Source organism: Equus caballus, chromosome 21 (genome assembly GCF_041296265.1).
Source record: "Equus caballus isolate H_3958 breed thoroughbred chromosome 21, TB-T2T, whole genome shotgun sequence".
Taxonomy (NCBI): Eukaryota; Metazoa; Chordata; class Mammalia; order Perissodactyla; family Equidae; genus Equus; species Equus caballus.
In genome coordinates this window covers 12,866,698-12,883,061 of record NC_091704.1, presented here as the reverse complement: position 1 = coordinate 12,883,061, position 16,364 = coordinate 12,866,698, and positions in this window count along the sequence as shown.

The window sequence follows — 16,364 nt, the reverse complement described above, 5'->3', positions numbered from 1 at the left end:
CCTTTTGGTCACCAATTTTCCAGTCTTATTCTTGTTTAGCCCCCTACTACCTGTCAACTCACTGAGCTACTGGACATAAATCAGTATAAATCGAAACTCAAGTACATGTCAGTTCTTCACAAAGTGAACTAAATATACCTCCTTAAACTCTACCCACTGGGAAGATTTTTTTTTCACCACACATTTCAGAACCACCCCTAAGTGAGACTGTAATCGTAGCAGCCATAATTTCCAATGATGCCACCATACACTGTAAACCCAGTTTGAAGGAGAGTTGATGGGTATGTGGCCACAGGTCTCCCTTGGGGACTTTTGGGGAATGTTTATTTGTATATTCTTGTGACCAAGTTATGAGGAATTTTGTCAAAGGGACCCAGCCTTCCCTTTAGTCAAAGCCTCCTGTCTATAAAGTAGGATATATCAAGGATTTAGAAAGAGAATCTAAATCCCTGTTGTGGTGATTTGTGTTCGTTTTCTGCCCACAAGATCCAGAATTTCACATGTATATAGATATATATCTCAAGAAGCATCTTAGTAGAATACCCATCTATTTCATTTCAATGAACTTCATGATCAAAGAGCCACCACCACTGATCCCTTCATATCACCACAAAAGATGGCTGCACATGAGAAACACTCTAAGAGTTTCAAAAAACATTTGTCAGTATCCCATTAGAGAAAATACATATTTCATTGCTTTGAAATGCAACATGGGCTGCTCCTGAGTCCACAGGGAGTATACTCATATTGATTAATTTGAGCCTATCCAAACATAATTCATCCTTCCTAATCTAATATGGTAAGGATCCACCCCCTTATGTGCTACCTAGTTTCTGCTTTATTGGGCAAGATCTTGAGTTCCTTTTGTGTTTTTGGTTTTTTAATTTCTGGATTTCTTGCAATTTTACTCTGAACATAGCTGGTTTTTTATTCCTATTATGGGCCTGGAGCCAGTAAGGAAGTTCGGACAGGGCCTGAGGATAGTGTGTATCTCCTTCAGGGGTAACTTATACTAGGATCACCCCTTAGGATTTGGAGAGAGAGAGAGAAGTGAGACAGACACTGTCAGAATTCAGTTACTCTTCACTTCTTTTTCTAAGCTCCTCAAAGCAGTGACTTTTAGTATACCTTAAAGGCCTTAAAATTGCAGAGTGTGTGGCAGGTACAACAAACTTGAACTGTCTAATAAGCCTCAAAGCTGTGCAGAGGCAAGTGTACACCTGCCAGGCAAAGTGCACAGAGTTTAGAACATCTGTTCTGACCAAGTAGTAGTATATGTTTGACCATATCCTTCTCCTCTGATAATAACTTTGGGCTTCCTAGATGCTCGGTAAATCCATGTAAGTGAAGGAATACAATTTCTTCACCTTAATCTTGACCTCACACTGATCCATCCTCGCAGTAATTGGGGGAGGTGTACTTACCTGGCATTCACCCTCATATGGCTAGTGATCATTTTATAAAATATTGAGGAACATAATGTCCCTCTTGAAGATATTCTTGTATTCAAACCTTATCTGAGTGAGTAATTGAGGCAATCTATTGAGAGCCCCAGTATATTGGATCACTTTTCAAACTGTTCAGACACCTCCATCTGGGAACTGTTTCTCTCTACACCTGTCAATATTAGATTAGTTTTATCTTTTTAGGGTTTCATGCAAAAGGAATCATACAGTGTATTTTTGTGTGGCTCTTTTTTCACTCAGGATAATGATTTTGAGATTCATCCTATAGTTGAATACCAGCAATGAAGGAACAGCCTCACACAGGGAGAAACAACTGCTTATGAAATCAAGGGAGACTCATTGTGCCCAATGAGTTCAGCTATATGTGAATCCAAATACATGTAATCATTCCAATTTCCAGGTTCCTAGACTTTCCCAGTAAATGTCCCAAATCTCATGTAATACACCTCCTCAAATTGTGGATCTAATAGTTATTGTAATTGTTTGAAGAAATAATGTCCAAAACTTCCCAAAGTTGATGAAACAATGTTAATTTACACATCCAAGAAGCTTACTGAACTCCAAGTAGGATAAATACAAAGATATAGTTTTACCTAGACACATCATAGTCAAACTGTTGGAAGCCACACACAAAGAGAAAATCTTAAGAAAGAGAAAAACAACTGAACATGTACAGGAGAGCATCAACATAAATAATATCTAACTGCTCATCAGAGAAAATAGACCCTAGAAGGCAGTGAAATGGCATATTCAAAATACTGAAAGAAAAAATGGTAACGAAGAATTTTTTTATCCAGCAAGACTATCCACTAATTATAAAGGTGAAATAAGGACATTCTTAAATTTAAAAGGACTGGAAGAATTTCTTGATATCAGAACTGAATTGTGAGAAATACTAAAGGAAATTCTTTGGGCTGGAAGAAAATGACATCAGACAGTACCTCGAATCAGCTGGAAGAAATTAAGAGAGCCAGAAGTAATAAATTTCTGGGTTTTAAAAAAAAGAATCTATAAATATATTTTCTCATTTCTTCTGTTAAATTCTTTAAAAGACATGAGATTGTACAAAGAAATAACTGTAACATTCTAGTATTGGTTTTGTAACATATATAGATATAATATATATAAAAACAAGAGCACAAGAGGGGAAAGTAACAGAGTTACATTGGAGGAAACATTCTATATTTCATAGGAATTAAGTTAATATTCGTTTGAAATAGACCATAGTCAGTTCAAATGCATATTGGAATCCCTACCACAGACACTAGGAAAATAGCTCAAAAACAGTAAAAAATATTCAATAGAGGAATTAAAATGATATACTGAAAGATTTATTTAGCACAAAAGAAGTTAATAAAGGAAGGACAGAGAACAAAAAAGCCTGAAGACAAAGAAAACAAATAGCAAAATGGCAAATGTAACTCTGATCCTATCAATAACTGCACTAAATGTGAATGGTCTAAAAAAAACAATTAGAAGACAGAGATTGGGAAAATGAATAATAAAGCAAGATCCAACTATACGTGATCTACAAAAGACACATCTTAGATTCAAAGACAAACAGAAGTTGAAACTAGAAGGATGGAAAAGACACATCACACAAATAGTTACCAAAAGATTGCTGGAGGGTTGTGTTAATACTGGACAATGTAGATTTTAAAACAAGAAATATTATTAGAAGCAAAGAGGGACATATCCAAATGACAAAATGTCATTAAATCAGAAAGATATAAAAATTATCAATGCTTACAAATGTAACAACAGAGCTTCAAGATACGTGAAGTAAAATTTGACGGAAACGAAAGGAGAAAGAGACAATTCAACAATACTTGGAAATTTCAACTGCCTCCTGTCCATAATGGATTAAAAAGAGGAAAGACAATCAGCAAGGTTATACAAGACTTGAACAGCACTATCAACCAAATTAAATTAAGTGACGTGTATAGATCACTGCACTCAATGACTACAAAACACACATTCTTTTCAATACCACATGGAACATGCTCCAGGATAGACCGTGTACTCAGCCATAAAATAAATTCAACAGATTTAGTAAGAATGAAATTATATAAAATATGTTCTCCAACCACAATGGAATGTGAGCTATCAAGAATGGAATATATCTGGGATATCCACAAACATTTGGAACTTAAATGACACCCATCTGAATAACATATGAGTCAAAGAATAAATTGGGAACAAAATTTGAAAGTACTTTGAAGTGAATGAAAATTTAAAAAATAGAATATCAAAGTCTATGGGATGTGCCTAAAGCAGTACTTAGAGAGAAATTTAGAGTATTAAACACCTATAGTGGAAGAGAGGAAAGTCTCAAATCAATAATTTAAGTTCCTACCCTAAGAAAGGAAAGAAAGGAAAATAAACCAAACTGAAAACAAGCAAAAGAAAGGAAATACAAAAGATTAGAACACATGTCTGTGAAATACAAAACACAAACATCAATAAAACCAGAAATTGGCTGTTTACCACATAAAGTTGACAATCCCTTAGCTAGCATCCCCAAGGAAGAGAGAAGATAGAATTTACCAAAATCAGAAATTAGAAAGGGACACCCACAGAGAAATTAAAGGATTATAAGAGAATATTATGAACAACTTTATGCCACAAATTAGACAATTTATAAGATATTGGCAAATTCTTAGATCCAAATTTCCAAAACTGACTCAAAGAGAAATAGAAAATCTCCATAGATCTGTAACAAACAAGAAAATTAAATTAGTAATTAAAACCCTTTCAGGGAAGAAAAGCCCAGATTCAGATGACTCAACTGGTGAATTCCATTGACTATTAATGGAGAAAATAATCCCAATCTCCCACCATCTATTTCAGAAAATATTAGAAGGAGAGAGCTGGTCTCACATCATTCTATTAGGCCAGAGTCACCTTAATTTCAATGGCAAGTGAAGACATCACATGCAAAGACAAGACCACTATCCCTCATGAATATAAATGAAAAATCCTTAACGATGTGTTAGTGAGTGATATCACCAAGATGGGGGAGTAGGAGATGTTAGCCTCTGTCCTCCCAGAAAGATCAACAATTAGACTGCTACCTACCCATGATCAAAAAGAGTTCTGGGAGAGCTCTAAAGCCCTCTTAAGAAACTTTAGCAACATAGCGTAACAAAAAATGTGAGAATAACCACACATAAAGAGAAAGAAGAACAGCTTCATTTTGCCTGCATCACCCCGTCCTTTAAGCTGGCATTACTCAGTGCTAAGAGGGAACTCCTCAGCTAGAAAGAGCTCTCCTTTCAGGGAAAGAGAGAGCAGAGTGAACGACCGGCGTCCCAGCCTTTCAGGGCACACAGGAAGTACCCACTTTGGTTTCCCCCCACCCAGAGACTGGCAAAGCAGAAAGATATAGAGATGGCTAGGGACAGGGAAGAAGAGCAGGGTTTACCAATATCGGGCACACAGCAGTAAAGACCACAGCTGTGTGACCTGTTCTATAGATAACCCCAACGTGGAAGGGCAAGGGGAACAGTGCACTAAGAGAGATACACAGCTCTGTGGGAGCAGGGGAGGAGCAGTCTCTGAACACGTTCCAGGAAAGGGGTCACCTTCCATGCCAAGATGAACTTTGCATGAATAAAGATTTAAGTGAGGACAGACTGAGAAGAGTGAAGAGGGGAATGGGGTGTCGACCAAATTTCATCCACCTGCAATTTTACCTACTCAAATTTTATCTACCACGGCAAGAAGTTAGTGTCTAATATTTTAAAATTACTTTTAAATACAAGTATTCGTACTAGTTATATAAATGGAGGTAAACACAAGAACAGCTAGGATAGAAATGGCTCAAGTGGTTTCCATGGGGAATGGAACTGGGGGGATAGAAAGGACTGGGGTTGTGAGGTTGGGGAGGGCCTGTCACGGTCCTTTATAAAGCCTTCAGTACTATTTGATTTTAAAGGCACAAGTATGGATTCCTTAGATAAATATTAATTTTTAAGTGAGCTTTAAAGAATGAGTAAGGTTTCTACAAGGAGAAACTTGTAGTTTCTCAGTTTACTTTTCCTGCCACTCTAGTGCCTACGACCACAGGGCGTGGGAAAGCCCTGGCCCCGGCTTCAGAGTGGCTGTGGCTTCACGGGAACATGGATGATCTGTCCCTGTGGTACCACAGCATCACGTCTGCCTGCGATCCTGCTCTAAACCAGCAGCCTCTGATACTGCCAGAATCCCAGCACCATCCCCGCTGGCAGTTCTTCGTGCCAGGCCCCACCCACTGGACCAGACTCCTGAAATGCTGAAATGGACCTGAATCCCTACTTTCTCCATCCCTAGTTCAGCCTCTTCTTTTTATACGTGGCCCACGTCAGCCTCTGGACAGCATCCACGATGCACTGATGGTCTCCCACCAGAACTCATTTGTACATTTCTGCCTGTTCCTCCTTCACCCGCTCTCTTCCTGCAGAATGGCTTGGCTGCTCCTTGGAGCTCATGCAGGATCGATGTATCACTTAGAGCAGCTCTAAGGAAACATCTGGTGAGGGGGAAACAGGACTCACTCCAGGCAATTACCAGACGTAGGAGGTACTGCCGATTTCCACAACCAAATAATGCACTGCACCAAGCTCCAAGGCAGGAAAGGGCAGAGATCCTAGAGCCAGGCTGCTGAGGTTGGAATCCCTATAATACCACTTACCAGCTGTGTGATTTGGGGCTCTTGATTGAACCTCTCTCTGTCTCAATTTTCTAATCTGTAAAATGGGGCTACTAATGGATCATGGAGGATCCAAGCCGAAGATACTGAAATTGGTTAAGAGGTTCTTGCATTAATCCAGACAAAAGACAATAAGGGTCTGAACTGAGGCAGTGACAGGGAGGATGAAGCTGAGGAGACCGAATTAGAAAGTTATTTCGGAGGCTGAATGGCACAATTTGGTACCAAGTGACCATGGGGGATCAGGCACCAGAAGAAGGGGACAGGTAGGAGGAGAGAGAAACCATTTAAGTGTAGCTTCTAATTTTTTTATGAGGGTAGCTGAGTAAATGTGGATGCTATTAACATTGACAGTTCACAAAAGAGACTCATATTTGCTGTGTGTGTGGCAGGGAGGGGCATATTCCAGAGAGTTCTGTTGTAATGATGACGTATCTCCTTTCATTTTCATCACCACACTGTGGTTCCGATCCTCAGATGATGAAAGTGTGTCTGCAGCCTGACATTTGTTACCTCACTTAATCCTCACACGAGCCCCATGAGGTAAACGTGCTGCTACTATCTCTGTGACGTAACAGGGTACTTGAGTCTCAGAGAGGTAAAGCAACCTGCCCAAGATCACACAGCACCTTGGCTGGGATTTAAATCCAAGAGGATTGGACTCCTTGAGCTATCAGCCTTCCAGTATTGCACATTGCCTCTCAAATACACTCTTCCAGAGAGGCGCCCTAGATATTTTCATCTGTGCAGTCCTCCTGCATGAAATAGTTCAGATTCTTCTACCTAATTTTCATTTGAAACTCTCCTTGTATACTCTAGAATTTGTCCCAGCTGGTGAAAAGGTGTCTTACCATATTATATACTTGTCACAGCTGCTCTATAAACCTGCATGTGTGCACTGTGTTGGCACGGTGTGGTTTCTGTGTCTAATTACAGTGTTGAAAGCTACTACATGCACAGATAGATATGTATATAGAGATTAGGAACACAGAGCGGTTCCCCTTTCACATAAAAGTGCATGTGCTGTAGAGGAAGAATAGCATATTTTTAACTCTTGAGCACTATTTGCTTAGCTGATAGCTAAGTGAAATGAGGGGGTGTTAGAAAGCTGTGAATAATGTTCAATATGAATATTATAGGTTACCTGGGAAAAAGGGGTTTTACAGTATAAAATGATACTGCCAAAATCCAGCAAAAGGCTTAAAAGTCCAAACCACTCTAAACATTGATTTGACTCAATCGTGCCATTTAGAACATTCCATTTCCCCAGAAAGAAGTCATTCCTGAGAAAAACTGTGCAAATGGAATGTAAGAAGGAGAGAGAAGAAAAAGTAAGATTGCAGATCCACAATGAACAGCGACCACTTTCACCTTTTGGGAAATTTATTTCTACCCCTCAAAAAAAGAGAGCCGCAAATAATGGTTTTCCCGATGAAACCACCCCAGCTGGATCATGCTAAAAAGCTTTCAGGAGGGAAGCAGTAAATAAATTCAACTGTTCAGATGCATTTGGAAGTCATCCTAAAGCAGCAGCCCCAGTAATCGCTGCGCCATCAACAACTAAAAGGATCCAGACTATTAGATGTGGACAACAGAGAAATAATGGATGCTAAAGAGGTCGGAAACAGAAATGATGGCATTCACCCACTACATAGCTTCAAAGCGGATGACGGGAAAATGGAGGCTCCATTTTCTAACTACTGAACTATTAAAACACACACACACACACACACACACACACAGACTGATAAATGCCAGTATCAGTTTTATCACGTAGGTGGTTAAACAGTCACTTTCTTCTTCAATATTTTGAAATATACAAGGACTTTGGTCTTCTACTAATTTCAGAGTTGAAGAGGCAGGACGGCTTCCTTCTCTGCCAACGTGCAGACTGGGAAGATGTGATGCTGGGGCACCCAAGGTTCCAGAACCTTGGAGGCAGGATGCTGGAATATAAGGCAGGCAGGGACGCACAAAATGTCTATCCATGAGCTTAAAGAATTGTTGGATAAGAACCAGTTCTGCTTCTCCAGCCAAGCTTTCGCTACTTGCCAAGAACATTATGCTTTGGTAGCCCAGTGATTCTTGCAGTAAGGACCCACGAAGTCTGCTTACATCAGAATCAGCTGCATCCCTTGTTGAAATGCAGATGCCCAAGCCCCAACCTACTGAAGCAGAATCTGTTGAGGTGGGGCAAAGATTCTCATGCCACTGTCCTTGAGACTTAGCAAGGTAATTAATGTGACCAGATGTCCTGGTTTGACTGGGACAATCCGAAATTCCAAGATCTTCGAAGTATTATGATATAGACTAGGGGTCCACAAACTACAGCCCATGGACCAAATTTGGCTGCCGTTTGTTTTTGTAAATGGGTTTCAATTGGAACACAGTCATGTTCGTTCATTTTTGTCTTTGGCTGTTTTGACCCTACAACAGCAAAGGTGGATAGTTGCCACAGAGACTGTATGGCAGGCAAAGTCTAAAATATTTACTATCTGGCCCTTTACAAAAAAAGCTGGTTCACTCCCAATGTAGACCAAAGGTTTTCAACCATTTCTGCACATCAAAATCATGTAGGGATTTTTATAACACCACTTCCCCAGACCTAGTCCCAGAGTTTCTGAATCAATTGGCCTGGGGTAGGACTGGATATAGCTATCATTTAAAAGCCTGTTCAGGTGATTCTAATGCGTGGCCAGGAAGAGGCCAATTGCTCTAAGGGAGACTGCACATACTTTGGAACCAGGCTGAAAAGACTCTGCTCCATAATCCCTCCCTTCATAATCCGGCTGAGTGTCCTTGGGCAGCCCGTGTAACTTGCATGAGTCTCAACTGCTTTATCTGTAAAACAGAGCTACCAATAGTCACTTTGTTGGGCGAGGTATTAGGAAGATGAGAGACTATATACGCACACCTCCCGAGACAGGGCTTAGCATCCTGTGAGACTAAATAAATGGTACTGGCGGTGATGAGGAGGATGATAATGATGATAACCATGATAAAGGGTAATGCCTATGGCTTCAATAATGCAATTGGATATACATTCATTAAGCACTGTCTGTGTGCTCTGGAAGGGGAAACCTTGATAAATAAGATGTGATGACCACCTGAAGGAGCTCACAGTCAAGTAAAACAAACAGGCACGTAAGATAGTGACAGCAAGAGAAAAGAAAAACGGGCCAAGAAGATGGAAAAACGAGTCACAAGAGAAACTAAATTCTAATAAATATAGACAAACATGTAAACTTCAGCAATAATCAGGGAAATGAAAAACAAAACTCGAATGAGACATTTTCTCCCAGCAAATAGGCAAATATTAAAAATATCCCACCTTCACAGAAGCATAATTTTTACAGGCTTTTTAAAGGGTGAATTGACAGGTTAAAATCTGCACACTTTTCAAATCCTCTATTTCCCTTCTAGGTATGTAGTCTGGAGAAACACATATGCTCTAACAGACCTGTGTAGGAACTTTCACTGTGGCATGGCTGCAGCAATGTGAACCATCTAAATACCCATAAGATGGGGAATGGCCAACTAAATCTTCATGCCTTCATTCTATCTAATTCAATGCTAAATTATTTTTTAAAGTGATTTAAATGCATACAGGTACAAAACAGACAATCACACAAAGTACTCTGTGTCAAAGATGCAAATCATAGAAAATGCCAGAACATAGGTATAATAAAGCACACACATGCACACTCAAAACAAAACTTTACTTTTTTATCCATGTATGTGTATGTAAATTCCCAGACAAGATTACTTCTGGAAAGGAAAGGTAGATTTTGAGAGTAGCCTAGAGGAGATCTTTCACTTACTATATTGTTTGAATATTTAATAAAGTGAATGTATTCATGTACTGCTTATGTACATCTTTTAAAAGAAAAAAAAAACACCAGACAATAATTGAATGTAGTGAGTATTATTAGAGAAGTATGTGTAAAGCATGATGGGGGAACCAAAAACAATGCTGCTGGGGTGGGATGGAGAGGAGGAGGTGCCGCAGAGATAGGGTAATGCTGAGCTAGGCCTTGAAGGAGAAGATGATGGTGGCATCCCAGACAGAGAGGGGACCATATGCAGGGGCTCAGGGGCATGGCATGTATGCTTTCATTCATTCATCCCATTATTCACTCAACAAACATTTGTGGAGTGTCACCTCTGAGCTCAGGAGTGTTCCAGGTGCTGGAGAGACAGCAGGGAACAGACAGACAAAGGTCCCTGCCCGCACGTTGCTTCTCTTCTAGTCTGTCTAGATAGATAACATGCAAGAAACAATCAAGACGCATAGTGTGACGGGGAGTGCTGTGCGGAGAATAGTGCAGGGAAAGGAGGTGGGAGATGCTGCGGTGGGAACGGGGCCCCCTATTTTAGTTGGGGTCACCAGAGAAGATTGTGCTAGGAAGTAGCATAAACAGAGAGCTGAAGGAGCTGAAAGAGCTAGCCATGGGGACAACCAAGGGAAGAATGTTCCAGCCACAAGGACAGCAGGTGCAGAGGACCCCATGCAGGGCTGAGCTTGACATGTCCCAGCGACCACCAGAAGGACAGCATGGCTGGAGTGGGTCAGCAAGAGGACAGAGAGACGGTGGATGGAGGCTGGGAGGTGTCGTGCAAAGCTTTGCGAAATGTGGAAAGGATTTTGACTTTTCCTCTGGGCGGGGTAGGTGGGGGTGGGGAGCGGTCACCGTAGGCTTTTAAACTGGGAAGGGGCTTGATTCATTATATGTTTAAAGATACCTCTGGATGCTTGACTGAGAGGACTCCAGGGGGCTAACGTGGAGGCAGGGAGACAGTTGGGAGCCTCCGGCATTTGCAGGGTCTGCTCAGGGCCTGGGCAGCTGAGTCACCGGGCGCTGGGTCACTAGACACAGGGGTGGGAACACGGGATCTCAACAGCACGTGGACATCACTGGCCTCTTCCTCGGGTAGCAGCATCCTGATGCTCTTTGACCGACCTGCCTATACCCTTGCAGGACCCAGAGGAAGCGTACAAATGAAGGGCCATATACCACATGCCCAGGGATTTGAAAGTGATAAAGCAATCTATTAAAGTGTCATTTAAAATATGTACTATCCTCCTATCTTCATAATGACCTGGAAGGCCAAGTTCAAATTTGGAATCCTCTGGCTTCTCAGATTTTCTTGCCAGAATATAGCAGCATGGGGAGAGCTGGCTCCTGGCTTATGGCTCCCGGATCCCTACCCTCAGCCTGTTCCCCACTTCTCTTCCTACTCCCAGCTCTGCCCATCACTGTAGTGGCTTTTTGTACGTGTGTGAGTACATCATAACCTGCACAGTGAAAATGGGTGGACAGCAGTCTTTATATCCCCTCTGGCTTTCATGTGCCATGTGCCCTCGGGAGGACAGATCCAGGGAAGAGCCAACTTGGGCAGGGAAGTCCAGGGTCTCTGTGACCAAGAGAATGGTCCAGAAGAGAGGGTGCAGGTTGAGGTGGGCAAGTGCCCTTGGCCTGTGGCCTCCTTATCCCCTGGGAAGACGTGATGGGAGAAGGACTAGAGTGGAGACTTCTAGGGCGGATGACTCAGTGCAGGGATGTTTTCTGCATGGGCTTAAGAATGGCGCTGCCCTCCGCAATCAAGCCGGCTGAGCTTAGGTCACTGCTCCTTACCCAAGGGACGCGGGACACCTTGGTTGGGATTTCCTCTAAGAAGCCACACAATGGTGGTGGGAGGTGGTTCTTAGGAATTTAAATCATGAATGGAGGGGCTGAGGGAAATGTCTTGGAGCTGGTTTGTACCAGCCACAGCATCTTGAAGAGAGTGTCGCTTAAGTCCTATTCTCTGGATTATTGGAGGTCTGCTGGTTCCAGTCCTTTCTTAGGCTTCTTTGATCAGCTATGCCTTCCATTCCATGAGCTTTCTAAGGCTTAAACCATTCAGAGATAGTTACTGTGCCTGTAACCAAGAAACCCTACAAGATGCAGGCTGTGTTACAAAGAATTCCATGTGCCACATTAGAGCGGCTGAACTTTAGTCTGCAGAAAATTGGAGGCTTTTAAACAGAGAGCTGGCTTTTTTTTTTTTTAATGTCTCTAGAGAGACACAGAAGATGGGCTGAAAGGGAAGAAACTCATCTGGCCTTCCTTGCTCCTCCAGCACTTCAAACGGTGGATTAAACAGAGGCACCTATTATGAAATATAAGTTCAACTTCAAGAAAGAAAGAAGAAATCTTCAGGGTAGGTAGGTGAGAGAGACACCAGGAGACTGGCGATGAGTAATTGAGCTCATTTTCAGGCAAGAACAAAGATTCAAGGCCGACTCCCAGGAATTAGAGATCGGGTAGTACAACATCATATCCCAGTTCAATTCTAGAAGACATTATAGAACAGATGGTTTCTGAGCAGGGAGAAGCCAACGGAGGTTCAGTATGACCAAGTCATGCCAGACTCCTGTCAGCCCCAGCCTGCTCCTGTATAGCTCCATGAACTGGAAGTCTTCAGCAGTCAGATGCATATTAGGTGCCTTGGCCTCACCACTAGTGTGGTCTTACTAACGCTGCCCTAAACTTGATATACGTGCCCTGATTCCACTCAGTCAGCTTTTCCCTAAGCCTCTAAGGTCTCTTAGTCTCTTGCTGAAACCATTATCTCAGCCCACCTGTACAGGGTCTTGAAATCCTGTTAATCTCTTGCAAAGTTCTTCCTTGACAAAACTCTCCCTTGAGAGACTGTCCTTGTAGTGGATGTCTGCTGTCTCTCCATGACCAGCATCCACTTCTCCTTGTGCTGTAACAGCTTTGTACCTGGCCTTGATAAAGGATCCTTCCTCCACTCCCACTTCCGTGCTCAGCTCGGGGGAGCTCACTTTGTCTCCAGCTCTAGAGCATATCTTTATCATATGAGCAAGGAGCCGCCACTGAAGAGTTTTAGTATGTCCCTATGAGGACAGAGTCAATGGCAGGATGGTGTGATCAGAGACGCATCTGGGGAGAATCCCTCTGGGTGCAGGGTGAGGAAGAAACTGCATGCAAGAAGACCAGCTGGAAGACTGTGGGGAGTTTTGAGGAAAGAAATGGCAGTTTGGACTAGCATATTGGCAGGAGGTGGAAGAGAAGTAGATCGACTCGAGTGACTTTTAGGAATTAAAGTCAACAGGCTGGTGATGAATTGGATATGGGGGATGGAGGGAGAAAGAGATGTCACAAATGATTCCTAAGTTTGCGCTTTGTGCAAGTGAATGGATCACGGTGACTTCACCGATAGAGGGAAATCAGAAAGAGAAGCAGACTTGAGGAAGGGAGTCATGAAGAGCATGGCTTCAGTTCGGAGTATTTTGAAACACCTAAGAGAAAGTGTTAAGAGGCAATTGGATATACAAATATGGAACACTGAGGATGTATCTGAGTTGGAGATATTAACTTGCCAGTCCACGTAGAAAGCCAAAGACGTGCATTATATCAGTGAGAGGAGAAGAGCGAGCCAGAGACCAACCTCATAACTGCCCCCTCTGTGTTCCCTCCGACAACACTCTCTTTCCATCTTACATTTATGCTCTTGGTTTTTCTACCTCTCAAAATGCACGCACACATGACTTGTTCCTACTTAAACCCAATATCCCCCCCTGCTAATTTCTGCAGATGGTATTTTGACTTTGTTAAATATTTTTCATGGCAGAATCATAGCAATGCCTTGCACAGAGATGGCAAAAGAGATGTGGGCAAACGATGAGGCTAATTCTACTTTGTCTTTTATTGGTTCTTGAAATGGAGACACCAGGCATCTGGAATCTGAAACCCTGTACTCTATGCATCCAGACCTCCTATTCCATACTTCATGAAGCATCTCCAGTTTGGGAGATTATACATTAGGACAGGAATGGATGAACTAGTTTATGTCCTGTGGACAAGGGTCCAGCACAGAGAGCAGGCTGGAAGCCATGCAGGATGGGGAGCAAGGTAACTTGGGGATATTATCTGACTTATTCCATGTGGTCCCAAGAATAAGGGCAGGATCCATGACTTACGCCTCTTGTGTTCTTGGGCCAGGACAGGCCTGTTACAAAGCGGGCTTCAATAAATGTGTGTTAATAACTCTGCAGATGATGAATATACGGAGCAGTGATGAGGCCTGGCTGAGGATGCTGAAGATGTCATTCAGACATCCTGGCATATATTACCCTTAAGTGCTGCCTCGGTGGTTGGGCATCTGCACTTAGAACCCAGCAGAGTCTTGCCCCTGATATCAAGATATCCATGGGCCTGCCTCCCGCCGTCCCTCCCTCACCCTACCCTCCGCCCAAGAACCTGTGGAATTCAGTCAGACGCCAGAGACTCCAGGAAGGTCCTAGAGAAGAGGCGATCAGGGGTGAGACTCTCTCAATCATTTATTGCAGCTCTCATTGGCTTTCCTAGAATCAGCCAGAGCTGAAATCTGATTGTGGAACCTTGGATTCTGGATTGCGGGGGTATGGACCCAGGGAACATTTATTAAGCAAGACTATATGTAATGTCCACTTAATTCTCACTGCACACTGGCGTTCTTATTACTTTTGCTTAGGGAACTGAGGCTCAGAGAGGCTGAGATTGTCCAGCCTGCAAGCAGTGGAGCATGCATCAAATCGAGACCAGCCCAATTCCACAGCCTGTGTTCATTCCACTCAACTTCACAGCCTCTCTTCAAGGTCTTGATGAGGGGGTCTCACCTCATACACACTCTCCAGTGAGTGTAAAGAGAACACCTGAGCTAGAGCCACTTTCTCCTAACGTATTATGAGGATACTCTGGCTTAGAGTAGAAATCAGAACTCAAACCACACCTTACTCTCCGCTGGGCCATGCTGCCGGTGAATCAGGCCAGCGCCCCTTGTTGACACGCTTTCTAAATGATCATTCTTCTCTTTCATTTTTTAAGTTTGGAACCAATTTGCTCCTCTCTGCTTGATAAGGATCTAACACTTGCCTAGTCAAAACAAATGGAGTGATAATCAGAGCTTGCTTTTGTGCAGCGTGTTGCAGTGGGTGCCAGCCTTCCCCAGCCCCTCCCTGGCTGGAATACAAACACCTTCCTCAGGTAAGCTAAGCTCTACCACGATTCTAAGCTTACTCTGATAGAAAAGAGTGAGATGAGAGCCTCATCTCTGCCTGAGGGAGTCGGGGGGCATTCTTCCTGCTGCTGCGTAAGTGGAAACTGCCACGTGACCTACAGCCATCTCCTTCCCCTCGTTCTGCTGGAGAGGTCCACGCACCTGGTTTTCACTTCAGCAACTCTGCTCATCCTTGCTGTGGCAGATCCCTCTTCTCAATCCCAGCAGCACGCCTGGGCAGGAGCAGGGACAGGCAGTCCTGCTCCGAATGGAGCCCTTGGCTAGACCCACAGTGTTCCCACCCACCTGACTTGAAAATATCCACAGCCATTGCTTTCCTGAGCGTCTGCTATGTAGGGGCCTGTCTCCATGCTAGGTACTTTACATAAATCATGCTATTTAATTCTCTCAACAATCCCTTCCTTCAAATATTTATTTTGCACTTCCTGAGTGCTAGGCACTGTCCGAGGGATGCAGCAAAGAACCAAAGCAAGCAAACCCCTCTCCTTGTGGAACTTATGTTCTTTTGTGGAGGAGCACCTCTCTAAATGATACTGCTACCCCCATTTTTAAAGAGAAAAATAAGGTTCTGGGAGTTTTCATAACTTGGAATTTCACACAGCTGGTAAAGAGAAGAGATGAAATGTAAGCGCTGGCTTCTAAGACCCGAACCTATGCTCCTTCCCTTACATCCTACCTCTTGCAGCTGATCGCAGGTCTTACTCCCAGAATTCCTAGGATTGAAGGGCTAAGATCAAGATATAACAGCTTGTGCCTGGGTTCGCACAGCTAGCAAGTTCCCGGGGGCAGTTGCAAACTGGTCCTTACTGATTCTAAAGGTCTTTCAGTTAATCAGGTCACAGAGCGTGGAAAAGCATCATAATTCTAGCTTATGGACAAGAGTACCCACTCTGCAAAGGCATGGCTCCAGCTGCTGTGTCTGCATGGGTTCATCTGCTCCTCCTAGCTGACCTGTGAATGTAGGTAATTTTAGTATTATTTCCTTCTTACAGATGAGGAGACTAAAGGATTGAGTGTTTATGAAACTCCCCCAAAGTCATGGAGCTAGGAAGGGGCAGAGCTGGGATGTGAACCCAGGCTGGCTGGTGCCGGGTCCAATTCCTCCCCACTATGTCTACTCACTCCTCAAAGATGAGATA